The sequence below is a fragment of the Onychomys torridus genome, chromosome 22, assembly GCF_903995425.1.
Source record: "Onychomys torridus chromosome 22, mOncTor1.1, whole genome shotgun sequence".
Lineage (NCBI taxonomy): Eukaryota > Metazoa > Chordata > Mammalia > Rodentia > Cricetidae > Onychomys > Onychomys torridus.
In genome coordinates, this window is record NC_050464.1 from 19,937,724 (window position 1) to 19,946,966 (window position 9,243).

A 9,243-nucleotide genomic window follows, 5' to 3' on the forward strand; every position below is an offset into this window, starting at 1 on the left:
TATAGGTAATTACTTAAGGCTTACAATAATTATAAGTCCATCTTTTAAATAATTAATGTGCACTTTCATGATACAAAACAGCTAGTCATCAAACGACCTCCGCTTAGACTGCAAACCCATGCAATTAAGCCTATTGTGTAGGGCTGGAAAAATATACCCATTTGCAAGAGTCCCTTTAGCTGGCAAGTGGGAACACAGAGCCTCTGTGTTTTATAGTATCAAATAAGGCAGAATTCCCCAGCTGATAAAAGGTCAGGAAAAGAAGGCAATCCACAAAGTAGTTTGGAACTCAATATTAAGACACAACACAATTGTAGCTGCTGGGAGTCAGGTAGAGGAAAGTCCAGAAGCTTCTGGCTATAGACCCAAAAGAAAAGAGCCATGGATCTAGTTTTCACAAAGGGTCAGGGTGAGGGATGTGAGTAGTAGTTATCATTTATGTTTGGTTCTTTTTCTTTCTTTCATTCAGGGGATATGCCAATTCTAGCACAGGGTTTTGAGCCGATTATCTAAGATGTGGAGATCAAGTAGGCAGATGTTGGAGGTAGAGAGATCACTTAGGAAAATTTTAATTGTTGACTTGACATAATCTAGAATCACCTGGACAATCTCAATAAGGGATTTCCTAGATTAGTTTGGCCTGTGGGGTATTTTCTTGCATTAGTGTGAAGACATGCCCACTATGTGTGTCACTATATCCTAGGCTAGAGATCTGGGATTAGATGAAAAAAGGAGAAATTGAACTAAATACTAGCATACATGCATTAATTCACTACTTTTTCTTCTTTCTGCTTTTAACTGTGGAGGTAATGTGACCCTCTGTTTCAAGATTCTGCCTTTGTGATTTCCTGGCAATAAAGCCTGGAATTGTGAGCCAAACTAAACCCTTTCTCCCTTAAGTTGCTTTTGTCAGAGTATTTTATTATTGCTACAGGAAACTAAACTAAGACACCCATCTATTTCCATTTTCTTCTTCTATATGATCACCCCTGTCTTCCTGTTTCATGCCTAATGCGTGACAGAAGTACTCCATCACAGACATTTAGAGGTATGGAAATCACCTTGTATCTGCAAACCAAACTTCTCACTAACGAACATGACTAATAATCTGAGTGTTTCATAGTGATTGACAACTTGATACAATATATGAATCATGTAGGGGGACAAGCCTCAGGACAGACCAGTGAGAGAGGTTAATCGGAGTAGGAAGATCTGCCTAACTTGTAGGCAGCACCACTCTAAGGACTGAGGTTCTGGAAATTAATTAATTGATTATTTAGCCAGTTGAGCATCAGAATTCACCTCTCTCTGTTTCCTGATTGTTGATGCAGTATGAACAGCACCTCATGCCCCTGCCACCATGACTTCCTTGACATGATGGACTGGGCCATCAAACTGTGAGCCAAAATAAGTCCTTTCTCCCATAAGTTGCTTTTGTTGGGGTATTATATCACAGTTATAGCCAAAGTAACTAAGATATAGCCTTTATGTTTAAGAAAGTCTGAACTTAGTTAACTACCCAGTGCATACACTTGCTGCTCCAGCCAATCTATGTTCTCACACTAAAAGAGAGTATTGTTATGCTGGTGATAAAAATATTGTAGTAGCCACTTTTTCATTGGTATAGCAAAAATACTTGAGCTATTAGATGCATAAGGAAAAAAAGGTTTATTTGGCTCATCATTTAGGGTATTACAGTCCATGATTAATTAGTTCCATTGTGTGAGGGTCTGTAATGAGATAGCACATTGTGGTGGACTTATATGATAGAGAAAACTGTCCAGTCATGGCCAAGAAATGATGAGGGGAAGACTAAAGTGGAACACTGATGCAATGGGCCAGGTAAAATTTATTAGGGAATGAAATCAATAAGGCCCATTCACAACATAGAACAAAGTAGGTGCTGCTACTGATCCAGCTGTCACTGTCCTTCTGTTCTGCCCAAGGGTAATGAGAACCAAACTGTAAACCACATTTCTCTGCAGCAACCACCCAAAAGAGCATGTGACCCTTGCCCCACAGTTTTTAAGATGTCCCATGTCCTACAGAAGGCCACACCCATAAAGCCAAAGAAGGCTCCATCCAATTGGTCATTGGGCAAATGGCGGAATTCCCACAACAGAAGACAAAAAGGCCAGAGGTCTTCTATCCCTTTGAGAATATGCCCATTCTAATCAAAAGATTCCTTACTAGATCTCACCTCTTGAAGTCTCTACCATCTCTCACTTAGGTACTGAGCCTGTGGGGAAATGGACTGTTCAGATTTGCTGGTTTGTTTTGTCAACTTGACACAATCTGAAGTCACTTGGGAAAAGAAAGTCTCAGCTGATGTACTGGATCAATCAGCTTGATCTGAGACCATGTTGAAAGGGGATTGTCTTGATTGTTGATGGATGTGGGAGTGCCCAGACCAATATGGATAGTGCTGCCCCTGTGCACGTCATCCTGAGTTGTAGAAGATAACATGCTGAGCACTAGCCAGAGCAAGCAAGGCACTATGAAGCATTCCTTTATGGTTTCTGCCTCCAGATTTCAGCCTTGAGTTCCCCCTGCCCCCCGCCACACACACTTTCTTCAATGGTAGACTATAACCTTGAAGTGCAAGCCAAGTAAATTCTTTGCTCCCAAAGTATTTTTTGATCGTGATATTTATTACAGCAACATACAAACAAACTAGAATAGGAAACATCCCAATACCTAAACCACAGCAAGTATCCATCAGTGAGTCCTATTTCTACTGTGTTCTGAGGAGTGGCAAGGGAGAAGTTTGTAAAAAAAAAAAGAATGGTTATGTGTGTCTGGTGGGGCTGAGGATATCACTTGGTTGGTAGAATGCTTGCCCAGCATGCACAAAGCCTTGAGTTCCTTCCCCCACGCAGCATAAACTGATCATGGTGTCTATTTTTGTGATCATAGCACTTGGAAGGTAGAGACTAAGGATCAGACATTCAAGATAATCTTTGACTGCATGACAAGTTGAAGGTTAGCCTGGGCTACATGAGACTGTGTATCAACAAAACAAATAAATGCCAACACCAGGAACAAATACCTTGTGTCCCCCATAGACCAAGCATGGGCCAGACTCTCAGATGCTCACTTCTATTATAGCTTGAAGAAAGTCACAAGTTTCCAAGCTGGATGATCAGAGCATCATTAGATGAAAAAAAAAATGTAGTAGCAGGGCTTCTTGTGGGGAAGGCTGGGGAGACTTGTGATAGAAAGGCTGGTGGTCCCCATCTTTAACCAGGAGGAGAGTAGCACATTCCATTTAATCTGATTAAACCCAACTCTTCATTCAGCTTCTAAATTGTGACATTTAAGAATCTTAACCAGATGTAAAACATTTTCATTTTGTCATGAAAAAGGATCAGTCTTTATAAGAAATGGAAACATTCTCTCCCTCTCCCCCAGAACTCTGTAACTGTCCCTTTAATTAGGCTCTCATTAATAAATCTATCTTGCTCTCAAATCCCCATGTACTTGGTACAGTAGTTCATTAGCACAGGAAGAGGCAATTTAGATTTCCTCAGATAATAGCATCTGTCGCTAATCAAATTAAGGCAGGATGTGTAAATGTATCTAAGGCCGGACAAGCTTGTGCTGGATGAGGTAAGGGGTGGGGGTGGGGGTCAGGCCAAGATCAACTTAAAAGCCCAATTCCATAGCCTTCATATAGGAGGTTGTCTTTATTATAAGAATCTTGCTTTAGTTTTTGCCCTAAACCCTTCCATTGGCCAGAACACTTGTTTTGATACAGAGCTGATCAAATATTCTTATCATACCTCAAAGTACTACAAAGTTATGACCAGTGAGCTCTGAAATTCATTCATTCATCCATGCATTCATAGATACATGTATTAATGTAATTAATGTTCGCTGTTATTGTTTGAATCTGAAATACCCTTCATAGGCTCCTGTTTTGAAGGCTCTGTTCTCCTCAGGCTGCTCTATTTTGAAGGACTTTCTTACATCAATTAACAATCAAGATGCTTCTTCAGAGACACGCCCACAGGCCAACCTAATCCAGGTATTTCTTTAATTGAGGCTTTTCTCTAATGTGATTCTAGGTGGTGTCAGGTTGACCATGAATGTTTTGTAGAGTAGGAGGTAAGGCCTGGATGGCAGAAGTATGACTAGAGGTGGGTCTTTGAAAGCTGTATAGTGTCACCTGATTCTGACCATGCCTTTCTGTTTCTTGGTCTACCATCATGCAGTGAACAAGCCTTCCCCTCGTGATCCCACTGCCATTCATTTCCCCACTGTGGTTGTTTGAATGTCATTGACTCCCATAAGCTCATAGGGAGTAGCACTACCGGGAGGTGTGGCCTTGTGGGAGGAAGTATGTCACTGTGGAGGTGGGCTTTGAGGTCTCATATATGCTCAAGCCACACCCAGTGTCCCAGTTCACTTCCTGTTGCCTTCGAGTCAAGATGTAGGGCTCTCAGCTATTTTTCCAGCGCCATGTCTGCCTGCATGCCCCTATGTCTCACCATGATGATAATGAACTAAAAACCTCTGAAAATGTAAGCCACCTCAACTAAATGTTTTTCCTTGATAAGAGTTGCCATGGTCATGGTGTCTCTTCGTAGCAATAGACACATTAAGACAGACACCCACCATGATGAACCATAATCTCTCGGTAACCATGCACCCAAATAAACCTTTCCCCTGCCAATCCTGTCAGGAATTTAGTCATGGCAACAAGAAGAGTCATTCAGGTATTGCCTAAGCTCCCACTACTTTTTCTTGTGCCAGACTCTGGAGAAATAAAACTAGAATAAAGACACAGAGAGGGCATCAGAAATTCTCTCCTTCTCAACATGATTGGAGGAGGGACCATAAACATGTTCACTTCTGTATGTCCCCCGAGCTGCCACCTCACACACATTCAGTTACACAGTCTTTGAGTAGTGCTAAGGGCTAGAACTCTGCTGGATGCTAACTATAAACAAAGCATGCTAGAAGGGCTCCACCGCACCAGGCAGTAAGTTTCCATTAAAAGACAATCAGCAGGATAACGAAAAGAGAGGGCAGAGTGTAGGTCAACCAGAGCCGGCACAACTTAAGGTGGTGACCTTGGAAAAGAGACCAAAAAATGAGGAGATCGTTGAAGTACAAGATCTATAAAAAAATCACCAGGATCTGGGCAAAATCATCAGGAAGATGCTGAAGCTTGATAAGAGCAAAGGCTGTCTGACCTTATAGAGTAGAATGGTTTCCACCACACCACTCTGGAGTCTTATGGAAGTCAGTTTTGCTAGTCATATAGTCATATACCTCAGAGGATAACTTTTTTGAAAAGAGAGGAGGTTTTAGTTCTGGTTCATGGTTTCAGAGATCTCAGCCCATCATGGAAGGGAGAGCACAAAGATGATGAGATGCTCACCTCGCAGAAACAAGGAAAAGGGAAAGAGAAGTAGAGAAGAGGGACTGAGGGAGGGAAGGAAGAGGATGGGGAGGGAGGCAGAGGGGAGAAGAATTAAGAGGAGAGAAAGGAGAAGTGGAGAGAAGAATTGAAGGGGGAAGGAGGGGAGGGGAGGGAAGTGGGCAGAAGAAGGCGAGGGAAGAGGGGCATGAAAAGGGAGCAGGGAAGGAAGAAAAGAAAGAGAATACGTTTACATTAGCAGACTTTCTTTCCTGCCTTTTAGTCTCTCTAGCCCTTAGCCTAGGAGAGGTGCCATTCATATTTAGGGCAAGTTCATCTTTTCAGTTTATCCTTTCAGGTGACACCCTCACAGGCCCACCCAGAAGTTTGCCTTACTAATATCCTAAATATCTACCAGTTCAATCAAGTTGACCATCTTAAGATCAATCATCACATCACTGAGGAACCAAAGGAGCATAAAGACCAGGCCTTTAGAGAAGAGTTACTCTTGACAAGGAGAGAGTGACTGTCATCCATGATGCTGGACCATGGAGTCAAATGAGCAAAGAGAACAGATTCTTAGACTTGGCAGAAAGAGGAGTATGACCCCAGTTACTGAAGAAGAGTCTTCACACAGCTTGGTAGCAAAAACCTGAGTGTTGTGGATTGAAGAAAATCTGTGACATATGTAAGTAGTCAGAAAATGCATCCATCATGGAGGAATTTACTCATGAAAGAGAGAAAATACATAGGTGTATGGGGCAGCAAATGAAGGAGAGGTCAGGTTCCAGTGAGGATATTTTCTATTTGGTTCACTGTTACAGCATTGGCAAATGATGGTAGGATTGACTCTTAAAAGAGAGAGAGAGCCATTGGAGGAGATGCAAGCATCAGAGCAGAGAGAGTGTGCAAGATTATTTTGTTCACTATGTGAGGGGGAGAGGTAGAAATTGTGTACCTAGCACAGTCAGGCTGGTAGATGAGGAGTTGACAAAATGTGATGATGGGCTTCTATTCTTTCTATTTTCTCAGGAGAAAATAAAGTCCAGTAAGTGTGAGGAGATGGTTTTGGAGGATGGTAGAGAATTGAATGTGGAGATGAAATGGAATGCCACACACTGCTGAGGCTCCCCTTGCCAAAGACCATTTAGACTGAGCCTGTTGACCCTGTTGGATGGCCATCAACAGCTGGGTTTGGCTGGTGGGTATGAAAGTTGAGTTCCTTCTTGAGGCATGAGGGATGGAAGAAGGAAGAAAGAGCGTTCTTAAGAATGCATACAAGACAATGATGAGAAGAGGCGCATGTGGAATGTAGCCACAGCCAGGATGGAGCACCAGGTGACTAGAGGTATGACAGGAAAGTGGTCAAGTCGGCAGGCTGGCAGACCCAATGGTGCCAAAATAGGGGTATGAAAGGAAATGAACTGCAAGCAACATGGTGACAGTTACCACAGTGATGGTTACCATGGTGATGGTTGCCACAGTGATGGTTGCCTTCTTCAGGAAATCTTGGCATCTGGGTGGCAACACCGAGGCCTATCTTTGTCCTTTCCATGTCTCCTGGCTGGGCTGAAGACAAGGCGTGAAAAAGGACCCATGAAGTCCTAAGGCATTAATGGATAAAGTAGTAAACATTTGCAACATTAGTTTTGAGGGATTAGTCAGAAGAATAGGGAATAGAAACAAAAATAGACTGAACTGGAAACTGCTCTAAGTGGGAATTGTAAAATGCATCCACAGCAAGGAGTATGAAGTTAAAAAACAATAATGGAAGTTAGAAGGTATGGAAGATAAAGATATTTCAGGCAAGTTCAGTAGAGTCCTCTCAAGTTTGTCATGAAGCAAGTCTCTGTGCTTACATCTCCAGGCACACAGCCAACAATGGCTAGATGGTACAGTTCCACCAATGGTGAACAATACTGTGCATATTCTGGGTATCTTTTTGTTTCTGTTTTTGTTGTTGCTGTGATACAATACACTGGAAATTTAAGGGAGGAAGGGTTTATTTTAGCTCACAGCGAGGGAAGTTAAATGAGCAGGCGCTTAAAACAACTGGTCACATCATGTCACATCTATAATCAGGAACAGAGAAAGAGTAATGCATGTATAGGCTGTCATTCTCCACTTAAACTCTCCAGGATCCCAGCCTATAAGATGCTGCCACCCGCAGTGGGAAGGTCTTCCCACCAAGAAATACAGTCAAGACAATCCCCCACAGGTGTCTCCTGAGGCCCATTTTCTAGATGATTCTAGATACTGTGATGTTGACAGTTAACATTAAGTATTTCAGTACAGTAGAAGATAATAGGTCACTATCTATCAATGCCTCCTTGGACATGTCAGTGTATAGGATAGTGATAATTTCTGATGGTTCAAATTAGAAACAGACCTATGCTTCACTTCTCCACTAACTCAATATTTGCCAGACAGTGAGATAGCCTATATTAGTAACAAATAAAGAAAAAAAATCATGCTTGGATTATTCACTCTGCTCTACTGCAAAATAATAAATCAACAATTTAAGCTTGACAAATGATGTAATTTCAGAAGAATGTTGAATTACAGTCTACAAGAGAATTTTTCAAAAGTGAGTGTACAAAAGAATGACCTGACAAAATAGAGTGCACAATCTTGCCCAGTCATTAAGACCTTGACTAATCAGCTCCCAGATGCTGCTAAACGCTGGCTTTTGTTTGTATTGGCTGATTGATTAATTGACTGTTTTGCTTGTTTACAAACTTAGGAATGTTGGAGACAAAATCCAGGGTTTTGCGAACGCTAGACAAACGTTCTATCACAGAACTGTAAGTCTAACAACGGAGCATACTTTGAGTAGCTGCTGTGGAACTGTATCTTCTATACATGGCATGGCTATTGTCTTTTTGAACTCTTAGTACCTGGGATTGCCCAGATAAGACCTGCACAAGTTTGGGTCCATTAAGGTTCTTCTTGGAAAGGAGATGGGTTCATGAGAGCCTGCCCATCCTTGAGGATACATAAACAATTAACATCTATTAGGGTGGAGAGAGTGCTCATGAAGCCCTATCTCTTCCAAGAATTAGGGACTCACAAAACCCAACCCATCTCTAAGAATCTGTAAGCTGTTGAGAGTTGCTAGGGGAGCTAATGATGTCCTACCTCTCCCAAGGAATTTATAAACAGTTAATAGTTGTTGGGAGAGATATTTTCTTCAGTGATGTAGCTTATGGTATGTTGTCCACTTTCTTCTAAATAACCTTTTATCCATTAGGGTAACCCAAGTTACCCTAATTAAACTCATTGGCTTCTCGGTGACAGAATTGAATATAATAGTTCCCTTGCTTTTGTTGTTGATGTTCCATAGGTGGAAGAGTATGTATTTGTCTCTCTAGGAAAAATTCACACAACAGTAGCACCCGGTAGAAGAGAAATGGCTAGAGGGAAAAAATTAAGAATCAGAAATTGCAATGATTAGTTTTAATTGCCAACTTGATAAAACCTAGTATCACCTGGGAAAAGAGTCTCAATGAGGGATTGTTTACACTGGGTTGTACTGTGGGCATGTCTGTGGGGGATTGTCTTAATTAAAATAATTGATGTGGAAAGGTCCTACCCACTATGGGTAGCACCATTCTCTAGGCAGGAATTCTGAACTGTGTAAGAGTGGAGAAATCCAGTTGAGCATGATCAAGAGATTGTGCATGGGTTAATTTCTCGTTGCTTTTGACTGTGGATGTGGTGTGACTAGCTGTTCTAGGTTACTGCCTAGACTTCCCCACAGCAGTGGGCTGTAACTTGGAATTTTCAGCTGGAATAAACACCTTCCTCCCATAAATTGCTTTTGTCAGGACAATGCATCACAGCAACAGCAATGAAAAACTAGGACAGAAACAGAATCA